Below are 11953 nucleotides of genomic sequence, written 5' to 3' on the forward strand. Positions count from 1 at the left end.
AAACTTTAAACTTTACATTTAAACTTAAACTTTACATTTAGACTGAAACTTTACATTTATTACAAGATTATTATTATTTTTGTATTTTTTTTGTGAAGGGCTTCTCTTCAAAATGACATATATAAATTGGGAATACAAATTACCATAATTTATTAACCCCTTAGGTTCCAGTGTTTGGAACATACTACCTGCTGCCAATTTGAAAAAAATATGATAATTCCATTATAGGCATTTTGTTTTGACTCTGACCAGTGTGAGTGGCCTGTCGGTGTGGATGTTCAGTGTGAATGTTGACTTTGGCTCATTTTTTTGTTTTTGAATAAAGTGAATTTGAAAAAAAAAAAAAAAAAGTCACACTGGGTGTGTTTGAGACAAATTGTTTATTTCATTTTTTAAACTGCCATAAAACTGCCAAAAAAAAAAATATATATATATATATATGTGTGTGTGTGTGTGTGTACTTATATGCAATAATTCAGTAATAAAATATTTTTTCACTCTGGCTATTATCAGTGTGACTGGCCTATCAGGGCCAATTAGTGAGAAGATTGACTTTGGTGCATTTTTTGTTTTTGCATAAAGTTGGTTTGTTGTGTTGCGCTCCATAGACTCCCATTATAAAAATGCCAATTTTGACATCACCTTTTATTAAAAGCCTAAAAATGTTTTTGCCTTTTATGTAATATTTTCCTGTTGAAAACTACATACAATTATGTAAAATGTAAGAAATTGTGATTTTTCATTAAATTACCACATTTTCCATGAGCCCTTAAATCCGTATCTCTGTTATTGCTACACTGGGATTTACTGTAACTCCATAAATGAAAAGAAATGTGACTTTTCCTAATTTCGTTGTGACTGGCTCCTCTATATGAACAATCAGTGGGAAGACTGAGTTTGATGCATTTTTTGTTTTGTTTTACTGTCATTTTAAACAAAACGGTTTTTCCCATGCAGATTTCTCCCATAGACTTCCATTATAAATGCAGAGTTTAATCTTGGAAATAACTTTTTTTTTTTTTTTTTTTTTTAATGCACATTTTCTAGCAGCAATAGTCTCACATTTAGTGAAATTAGAGAAATTTTCAAAATTGCACTAAAATAAGATATTTTTGCCCCGGCTCAAAATCGGTCCCTAAATGCATGTTTTAGATGAGCTGCTCATTTTCACAAATATTTCCTGTGCCCCAAACACCTGAACCCTCCCACACACCCCAGACCAGGTCAGTTTGGACTGAACATGCGGCCCACAGTCCAAACTGTGCATTTGACCACAGATTTCACCTAGTTTCTTAAATTTCTTGTCACTGTGAAAATCTGAAATCCAAATTTTTTTTAGGCAATTTCCAAAGGTCTCATTTTTCTCATCTTTTTCACAAGGCATGTGTGCTTCCCTCTGTTACACTCAATCAAACTACACAAATCAACATAATGTGGATTAAAACATAAAATTTGAAGCCTTAGCTTTAAAATGAATGTTCATCTTTATGACTTTTGGGACATTCTCTTGTTGTTTTCAAACCCACATTTTTTGTTTTTATTTGTTTACAGATTGTCTGTTTTTACATAAGGACAGAGCATTTCAGATTTGAACAGCCACAGAAACACTCCTTGAACTAAATTTTTTCTACTCCAACCATTCAGACTCAAAGAGATATTCACTACAAACACACTCAATCCATTTTTGGTGAATTTCTTTATTTTCATCTGGTTTTTCAGGCACAAATTGTCCAAATGTGAATATGTTTTGTATGGGGACAGTGGAGGTCATGGGGGGAGGGGCTAATGCAGGCAAAGTTTTGAAAAACATAGTTTTTTGTAATGTTGGGAAGTGTCAAATACTGAGTTTATAATGGAAGTCAATGGATTCACAAATTTCCAAAACACGCTCAGTATTTACAAAACTTCTCATGTTGCCAAAATTGATGAAACTCACATGTCTAAAAACTTGTAAAAATACACATCTTGTGTGAATTTTCATGTAAATCGAACAACCAGAGCCAATGTAATAACGATAAATTTACCTTCAGATCCACATATTTCTATACAGACACATACAAGATCTGATTCAAATACTCTCAGAAATACTATTTGAAATATTTTTTTTCATTTAACTATTCAGACTAAAAGAGTTACTCACTACCAACACAGCCAAACCATTTTTGGTGAAAAAAAAAAAAAAAATCTCCCTTAGTTTCTTGGAAGTGGTTATTTTACATATAGGGTCACATAGAAGTGAGGGGGGAGGGGCTCAAAGTTGGTTAATTTTGGAAAAACATATTTTTTACTAAATTATTACACACTAATTCATTGGGTTTGCTCCAGAAAAATTTAAAACTTGCATAAAAATGATTTTCACCTTGATTTTTAGAGTAGGGGTCAAAAAATGAGTTTATAACAGAAGTCAATGGAAACACAAATTTCCTGAACACACTGAGTGTCTACTAAACGCCTCATGTGGCCAAAATTGGTCCGATCAGGATGAAACTCACATATGTTTAAAATGCTGTAAAAACACACGTCCGTGTGAATTTTCATGTAAATTAAACAACCACAGCTAAAGTTTTCATGATAAATGTTCCTTCAGATCCACAAATTTCCTTTAACGAGGCACAAGAGTTAAAGAAGGTTCTAGTTAAAAGTGATTCTTACCTGCAGCTGGAAACACGACTGATTCATGTGACACACTTCACCTGAACAAAAGTCAAAACTGGTTTCACTGGTTAAAAGAATGCACACAAACACACACACACCTACAAAAACAAACACACGCACGCACACACATTCTTGACTCTTACAAAATAAACCTCACACTGTGTAAATCGTCTGTCAAATTTAAAATAGTCTCATCCACCTCAGTGTATTTATCTTTTCAGTGTATTTATCTTTTCAGTTTGTCGTCGTTAAACTGATTCTTTCACTGTTTGTGCGTCATTGTCAAATGAAACATGAAACACACGAACTGCAGCTGCTTCTTTTGATGCTGTTGTATTTTTTGTCCAGCAGATGGCGCAATAAGACGAGGACTGGACAGTGATTCTTTTCCATGTTGTTGTTCGATTTGAATAAACCTGTTTATGTAGAAAGATCGACACAACTGAGATAATGACACCAAGATTCTGTCAGCACATGGACATCGGTGTTGGACTCTTCTGGATCCATGTGTCATTCTTCATTTGTTTTTCAAAATAAAACCAAAAATAAGAAAACGAAAGAAAAACAAAAAGTTTTTCTTCATTATTTGTCCCCGAAACCAAAATGAAAAAACAGATAAAGATTCATTTTTTTCAGTTTTCAATTTTGTGTTTAAATAAATAATGGAAAAAACAGATAACGGACTGAACCAGAACTAAAACAGGACTAGACCAGGTTCGGGACCAGACCGGGACCAGACCAGGACCAGACCAGGACTGAGTCTGCGACCAGACCGGGACCGAGACCGGGACCAGACCAAGACCGGGACCGAGACCGGGACCAGAGCATGACCAGCCCAGGACCAAGACCGCAACCAGACTGGGACCGAGAACAGGACCATACCGGGACTGAGACTGGGAATAGATCGGGACCTTGACCGGGACCAGACCAGGACTGAGACTGGGACCAGACCGGGACCAGACCAGGACTGAGACTAGGACCAGACTGGGACCAGACCGGGACCAGACTAGGACTGAGACTAGGACCAGACTGGGACCGAGACCGGGATCAGACCAGGACTGAGACCAGGACTGAGACTGGGACCACACTAGGACAAGACCAGGACCAGACCGGGGGTCTCAATGGGGGGGGGGGGTCAGCTGAGTTATGAATGATTTTAAATAATGTTAACATTTGATAAAATTTAATCAAAGTATCAAAATGTAAGAGTTTATATTTGACAAGTATTGAGCAGTGGTGGTGCAGGTGAGACTTTTTATCATGGATCTTTAGTGCTCATTTATAAAATGTTTCTATCGGCTTTAGAGATGTTTAACACACCTGAGACCAGCTCGTGAAATAATATCGAAGGTGCGAGACAATCATTAAAATATGTACATGACGCCTCAACTGTTAAAGAATTTCTAATATGTTTAAAATTCATCAAGTTAAACTTCAGTGTTTTAATGTGACTTTTAAAATTAAGTTTTGAGTTAAAATAAACCTAAATATTTTAATTCATCCACATTCCAGATGTTTTGTCCATTTACTAAAATTTCGTGAGTCTGTGGGGATTAACGTTTATTGGTAAGAGACACTGAAACTGTTTTATCGATATTTAAGGTAAGGCAGGAATTCTGAGGCCAATTTGCAACATTTTCCATTTCTCTTGTCAGTTTTTCTGTCAGTTTGTTTTTCCTGTAGTAAAAAGCACAGTGTCATCATCACACATTACATCAACATCAGTCCACACGTTAGTATTTATATAAATGATCTCCATAAAGAGCAGAGGTCCGAGGTTGGAGCCCTGTGGCGCTCCCATAGAGGCGACTTTAAAGGATGATAGTGTGTGATTCACTCGGACACACTGAATCCCGTCACTCAAATATGACCTAATCCAGTTTTGGATGTGCATGGAAAAGTTGTGGTTATTTAGTTTATGTTTACGCTGAAACGTATCACCGTATCGGAAAGAATTTGCATCCAGACACGTCGTGTCTGTGTCCTCAAGTCTTCTCTATCCACACAGCTTTGAGCACATTTGTTTACATTTTACAGAACCAAAACTTAAAACTGCATGATTCATTTACATAAACTAAATGCTCAAAAAAACAGCTCTTTCCTTGTGTTGCTGATGCGGTTCAGTTTCTGTTGGACTAAAGGACACAACTCAGTGGAATATGCAGTGTTCTTTCTGTGACAGAGGGGTGTTCTGCTGATGGTGAGTCTGTTCTGTGTTTCTGTCATGTTGGAGATGGTTCATGTTAAACTTTTCAGAGATTATTCGTCTGCAGATCGTACACACAGACCTAATGAACTATACTTCACCCTTTAACACAAAACCGCCTGAAACACTCGTAAGTTGCAGGAGCCGGTTTCAAGCGGAGGAAAATGGCAAACGTAAAAACAGTCTTTTCATGGACCGTGTACTAGTAAGTAGTTGTAGCTCGGCTGTTTCCCGTTTGTCTCTGGTTTGTTTAAACTGTTTCCCACAATAGAGTCACATGACCGACGTCACGAGAACCAATCAGGAAGGAGCGAGTCACAGTGACGTGGTCCAATAAAGACGAGACTCAAGCTCCTACATCAGAGTATCAGTGTTTTCAGGTGTCCACACAGTCAAGGATCAGATCTGGACCAACATGAATTCGTGGGAGCTGGAGGCATCAGATCGTTCCGTCTCTGGAGCCGTTTTCCATCGGATTAGTGTGAACAAACACGATTCCAATACACACTAGTGTGGATGGGGCCTTAGTTTGTTGAGAAGTATCTGGTGATTAACGGTGTCGAAGGCTTTGTGCAGCTCAAGGAAGACTGCCCCAACTCCTCTTCCCTGATCTATGTGAGCTCACGTCTGAGTCTAGAGTCTGTTAGGGCAGTACTGTGTGATGTCCACTGTTGGGCAGGTTACTTTGAAACTGTAATGCGGTATTTATTACCTATTACTGTCATTTCAAAGTAATTCATTACATTATAATATTACTGCATTTAAAATGTAAGGCATTACATTACTATTGCATTACTTTAAGTTACTCTCACCAAAATAACTTTTGCGCTGTATATGGACTGAACCAGGACTAAACCAGGTCTAAACCAGGACTAAACCAGAGCTGAACCAGGACTAAACCAGAACTGAACTAGGACTAAACCAGAACTGAACTAGGACTAAAACAGGACTCACTGTCAAGACGGGCTTGAAGGTGACGCAGGAGAAAGCAGCGGCTCTGCTCCGCACCTCACGGAGGTAAGAGCGTCTGTTGCCCGATCGCTCTTTATGGACACTCTGCTGCTCGGGCTCGCGGTCCTGATTTCAGCAACTGTTTGCAGGGACCCGAGCCGGTGCAAGAGTCTGTTACAGCGCGTAACTTCTACCTTCCTTCAGCTTGTCCAGAAGTCCAACTTTTTGTGTGATGGTTTCATCTTCCTCTGCCTTTTGGGTGCGAGCGCAGGAGCCTTTGTTGGTGCAGAACATTTCGTCGACGTCGGGGAGAAAACTTGCAACCGTACAGCACTTCAGAATCACACTGATACAGATTGAACATGTATTTAAATTTGGCAGCTGAACACATTCTGTACTGTACAGGAGACAGGAGTCCCTCAGCCAATCAGGACGCAATATGCATTCATACAATGTAAAAAAAAAAAAAAAAAAAGGGCATGCAAAATTGCACAAAAAAATAAAAATAAAAATCTGCGAAACAGCGAGACCGCGAAAAGTGAACTGTGATAGAGGGAGGGATGACTGTAAACCAGGTCTAAACCAGAACTGACCCAGGTCTAAACCAGGTCTAAACCAAAACTGACCCAGGTCTAAACCAGGTCTAAACAGCGTGGAGTTCTTTGTCAGTCCTTTCGCCCGCGGTCACCTGAAGGTCTACGAGGGAGCATCTCCGGCGTTTCACCGCTGCTGATATCGAGGTGATTTTAGCAAATTTGTATGAAGAAAAACACACCACTTCAATCCAGGTTAAAAAAAACATTGTAACGTGCGTTACTCACATTTGTACCGAGTAAAATATTACTATTTTTTTCCCCTGTAATGCCACATTACTGCGTTACAGCAAAAAGTAATGCATTACTGTAATTCGTTACTTTTATAATGTGTTACTCCCAACACTGGTGATGTCACATAGTACTTCAAACTGCAGTGGCTGCTGAAGGCACTGAGTCCAGGACCAGGACCAGTACTGAGACTGGGATCAGACCAGGACTGAAAATGGTTCAGTCCTGTATCTCTTTTTTCCATTTATCATTTAAACATAAAATCAAAAGCTGAAAAAATTAACGGAGTGTCTATGGAGCTCCGGGAGCTGACGTCACACCGGCTCGTCACGCACTAGGTGTCGCCATTTTGGCAGTAATCGGCAGATCGGCTGACTCGCGCTGTACAACTCCAGCACAGTAACAGATTGTTCTCCAGATGCAGCTGCGATTCATTTCCGAATTCTTTTGCCAACAATGGCCAATACAGAGAATGTGAAAAAATGCATAGCACACTCAGATGGTCAATGTCCAAAAGCTTTTTTATTAACAAAATAACGTTTCGGCAAAAAAGCCTTCATCGGATATTTTTCTTGTCTTGAACCACAGCACACAATACAGAGAATGTAACACATGAAGATCAGAGAACCAATGTGTGAACGTGTGGCTCCAGAGTGAGTCAGAATTATGGTTGCATACCTCTAGTCAGGACCTGCACGCACAGAGAGGTCCCGGTGTTCCCTGTGTTCACGTACCAACCAGCATTTGTTATTTTAGGGTTTAATTAACCAAATCATTTTATGGCAATAGGCAATAGCCTATTCAATTGATTCAACTTTAAAAATGTTCTGATTTTAGCCTCGTGTGAGAAATATAGTTGGACTAAATCTAGACCAGAGTCCTGACCCAGCGGGAGCAGCTCCGGTTCAGGTCGGGATCAGAGGAGATGGAGCGGGGAGTGATGTCAGAAGCCTCGGCCCGAGAAGAACCAAGAGCGTGAAGGACGAACGCTCAGAACAACATAAAACCAACCAAACAGGACTCACACTTCTGTCCGGATGCTGCATCACCTTGGAACCAGCCGCGGTTCTTGAGCGCGGAGGACCGGAGCAGCACACCCGGACCTGCAGTCCACAGCGCATTCTTGCTTTCCCCACATGGAACCAGCACACAGACGATGACACGGAGCCACTCTGACCCAGACCATCAAACACTGGTCTTGCTTGCCCACCTCTGGAACCAGCACATTGAGGACGGAACCTCCGGACCATCTGACCAACGCGCCTGGAGGACCGGACCAAGGACCAGACCCCAGCCCCGTCCTGAGGGTCTGAGCTACAGTGAGTATTCCTCTTTATCGCTGTTGCTGCTGCTGTTTCCTGAGCTCAGAGCTTCTGCTCCAGGCTGATGTGGTGAGTTTGTACAAAGTTCTACATGTTGCTATTTTATGAGTTCATGATGACACTTGAGATGGGGACAGCTCGTGGTCTTAACAGGGAACATCAGTGTTGATAGTTGGAGGTATCGCTGTTCTACCAGGAAACAGAGGCTAATCAATCGGACCAATTAGGTTGGTTTGCCGGTGTACTGCAGATCTGGGACGTCTTCTTCAGCGGAAATATTTTTAAAAAGCACCCAGGGGGCATTATACGGGTCGGTAATGTTTAATTGGTTTAATTTTTTTTATATAAAGCTCAGTGTCTTGTGATTTAAAGTGAGCTGAGCACTCCAATGGCTTGAAAGCTTCGGCGGTAGCAGTATCCATTTTTACTGCCAAAATGGCGGCCTGCCCACCGTGAGTCACGTGGAGTCCGGAGTGTCTATTTGCACCCTGAGTGTTAATAGTTCAATGGACGCGATTCTTCTATTTACACCCGTCTCAAGAAAAAAGGGAATGGTGATGTGTCTGCTTATGTCATTTCCTGTGAAAAGTGCAGGAAGCTGGATTTGAGAATCCAAAGAAATAAAATTCAAAACAAAGGTAAGGTAAAAGGTAAGTCAGTGTTGCTACAAAATATATTTGCGATGCCTGTCCGACCATTAATATTTGGGTAATTAAGTTGAAAGCATCACAGGATCATGGGCACTTTATTTAGCTTATGTGATGTACAGCTAGTGGTTATACTAGCTGATCTGTCTGTTCAGCAGTTCAAGTTTAGACTCGAGTAAGATCACAGTAACATTAAAAGTGGTTCAAATGTAATTTAAATGTCAGCATTTGGCCCAGACCTACTGTAGAGCAACATCAGCCCATTTGAGATTATAATGTATTTAATGCAGCTTTGTGCACAAAAAACAAACCTAACACCACATGACTAATTTGAATAAAATATCCTCCAAAAAAAACAGTTCTCTCTGTGCCCTGATGTGGAGCTTCTGTCGGACGGATGGTGAGTCTTTTCTGGAGATGGTTAAGATGTTAAACTTTACAGAGATCATTCATGTGCAGATTGTACGTGTTGGGAAGGTTACTTTTAAAATGTATTCCCCTACAGCTTACAGATCCTGGTTTAGTCCTGCTTAGTCCTGCTTGTAGACCTGGTTTGGTCAGGACTAAATCAGAACTAAAACCAGGCCTAAAACAGGATTTAACTGGGACAAACCAGTAGGCACAGACTGCGATTGATTAATTGATTTTACAGGGACTGACGAGCTTTAATGACACACTGAACAAAACTAATGTTAGAATTGAACATTGAACTTTCTGGTCCAAAACAGTCAGATCCAAAGTGAAGAACTGTTCGTTTGTTTTTAGTTAAGATCCCCATTAGCTACTGAAAAACAGCAACTATTCTTCCTGGGGTTGGTGACAGTCTATAAATGCTTTTTTGTTTTATTTTATTTTTTTCTACAGGATGTACATGCACCACATTTGCACAAACAATGAAAGATAACAAAAATATACAAATAATCATAATAATCAATCAATTATTTACATATATATATATATGTGTGTGTGTGTGTATGTGTGTGTGTGTGTATATATATATATATATATATAAAAAAAAAAAGTGTTTCTCACCTTCCACGGTGGTAGGTCTCTCTCACCCTCATTGAGCTCGGGTCCTCTACCAGAGGCCTGGGAGCTTGAGAGTTCTGCGCAGTATCTTTGCTGTTCCCAGTACTGCACTTTTCTGGACTGAGATGTCCGTTGTTTTTCCCGGTATCTGTTGTAGCCTCTTCCAGTTTGGGGGTTACAGCCCCGAGTGTCCGATCACCACAGGCACCACTGATGCCTTTACTTTCCAGGCTCTCTCCAGCTCTTCCTTGAGCCCCTGGTATTTCTCTAGTTTCTCGTGTTCCTTTTTCCTGATATTACCATCGCTTGGTATTGTGATGTCAACCACCACGGCTCTGCTCTGTTTCTTATCCACCACCACTATGTCTGGTTGGTCCATCACCATTCTGTCAGTCTGTATCTGAAGTCCCACAGGATCTTGGCTCGGTCGTTCTCCACAACCTTTGGAGGTGTTTCCCACCTTGATCCTGGGGTCTCCAGCCCGAACTCTGCACAGATGTTTCTGTACACTATGCCCGCAACTTGGTTATGTCGCTCCATGTATGCTTTCCCTGCCAGCATCTTACACCCTGCAGTTATGTGCTGGACTGTCTCAGGAGCCTCTTTGCACAGTCTACACCGTGGGTCTTGTCTGGTGTGGTAGATCTGGGCCTCTATTGCTCGAGTGCCCAGGTCCTGCTCCTGAGCAGCCAGGATCAGTGCCTCTGTGCTGTCCTTCAGACCAGCCCTCTCAAGCCATTGGTAGGATTTCTTGATATCAGCCACTTCAGTTATGCTCCGGTGGTACGCCCCATGTAGGGGTTTGTCCTGCCATGATGGTCCCTCCAGCCCCTCTTCCTCTGGACCCCACTGTCTGAGACATTCTCTGAGCACCTCATCTGCCGGGGCCTTGTCCTTGATGTACTCAAGGAGCTTGGATGTTTCATCCTGGACAGTGGTTCCAACACTCACTAGTCCTCGGCCCCCTTCCTTCCGGCCTGCGTACAGTCTCAGGGTGCTGGATTTGGGATGGAACCCTCCATGCAGGTCAGGAGCTTTCGTGTCTTAACATCTGTGGTCTGTATCTCCTCCTTTGGCCAGCTTACAATTCCTGCAGGGTATCTGATCACTGGCAGGGCGTAGCTGTTGATTGCCTGCACCTTGTTCTTGCCATTGAGCTGGCTTCTAAGGACTTGCCTCACTCTTTGCAGGTATTTGGCCGTAGCCGCTTTCCTTGTTGCCTCTTCGAGGTTGCCACTTGCTTGTGGGATACCAAGGTACTTGTAACTGTCCTCAACGTCTGCTATTGTTCCCTCTGGGAGTGACACCCCCTCTGTGTGGACTACCTTCCCTCTCTTTGTCACCATCCTGCTACATTTCTCAAGCCCGAATGACATCCCAATGTCTGTACTGTAGATCCTTGTGGTGTGGATCAGTGAGTCGATGTCTCGCTCACTCTTAGCGTACAGCTTGGTGTCATCCATGTAGAGGAGGTGACTGATGGTGGCCCCGTTTCTGAGTCAGTATCCATAGCCAGTGCGGTCGATTATTTGGCTGAGAGGGTTCAGGCCTATGCAGAACAGTAGTGGGGACAGTGAGTCTCCTTGGTATATGCCACATTTGATGGACACATGTGCAAGTGGCTTCCCCTTGGCCTCAAGGGTGGTTTTCCACAACCGCATCGAGTTCGCAATGAACGCCCTTAGAGTCCTGTTGATATTGTACAGCTTCAAGCACTCAGTGATCCATGTGTGTGGCATTGAGTCATAGGCTTTCTTGTAATCCATCCAGGCAGTGCACAGGTTGGTCTTACGGGTTCTGCAGTCGCGGGCGACTGTTCGGTCAACCAGGAGTTGGTGTTTGGCTCCCCTGGTGTTTTTGCCGATACCCTTCTGTGCTGCGCTCATGTATTGATTCATGTGCCCACTTATCTTAGCCACAATGATGCCTGACATGAGCTTCCATGTTGTGGAGAGACAGGTTATTGGCCCTCCACCAGTCTGAAGTACAAAACACACAAAATTACAACTATTCCCACAATACGACCCCTGAGTGAAAATGAACAGTCTGAGCATTTTATGGAAACTAAGCATCCACATTCCTGAGATGAGAAACTGTGGGAGTGAGTTCCATGCCACCATTGCTCTATAGCGCACTGTCCTCTGGTTTTGATTTGAGCGACAGGTCGTTAACAGAAAGCGACTCTCACCTGACTGTCTCGTGCAGTACTGATGCACGTCACTGAACGTGGTTAATTTACAATACAGCATTTTTCGTGTTTTTGTGACTATCAGGTTTCTAATGAATTTAATCAACGAGTACTTGATTCTTCCTCTAACA

Source organism: Boleophthalmus pectinirostris, unplaced genomic scaffold (genome assembly GCF_026225935.1).
Source record: "Boleophthalmus pectinirostris isolate CB_2022bp ecotype Guang Dong unplaced genomic scaffold, ASM2622593v1 HiC_scaffold_4, whole genome shotgun sequence".
NCBI lineage: Eukaryota > Metazoa > Chordata > Actinopteri > Gobiiformes > Gobiidae > Boleophthalmus > Boleophthalmus pectinirostris.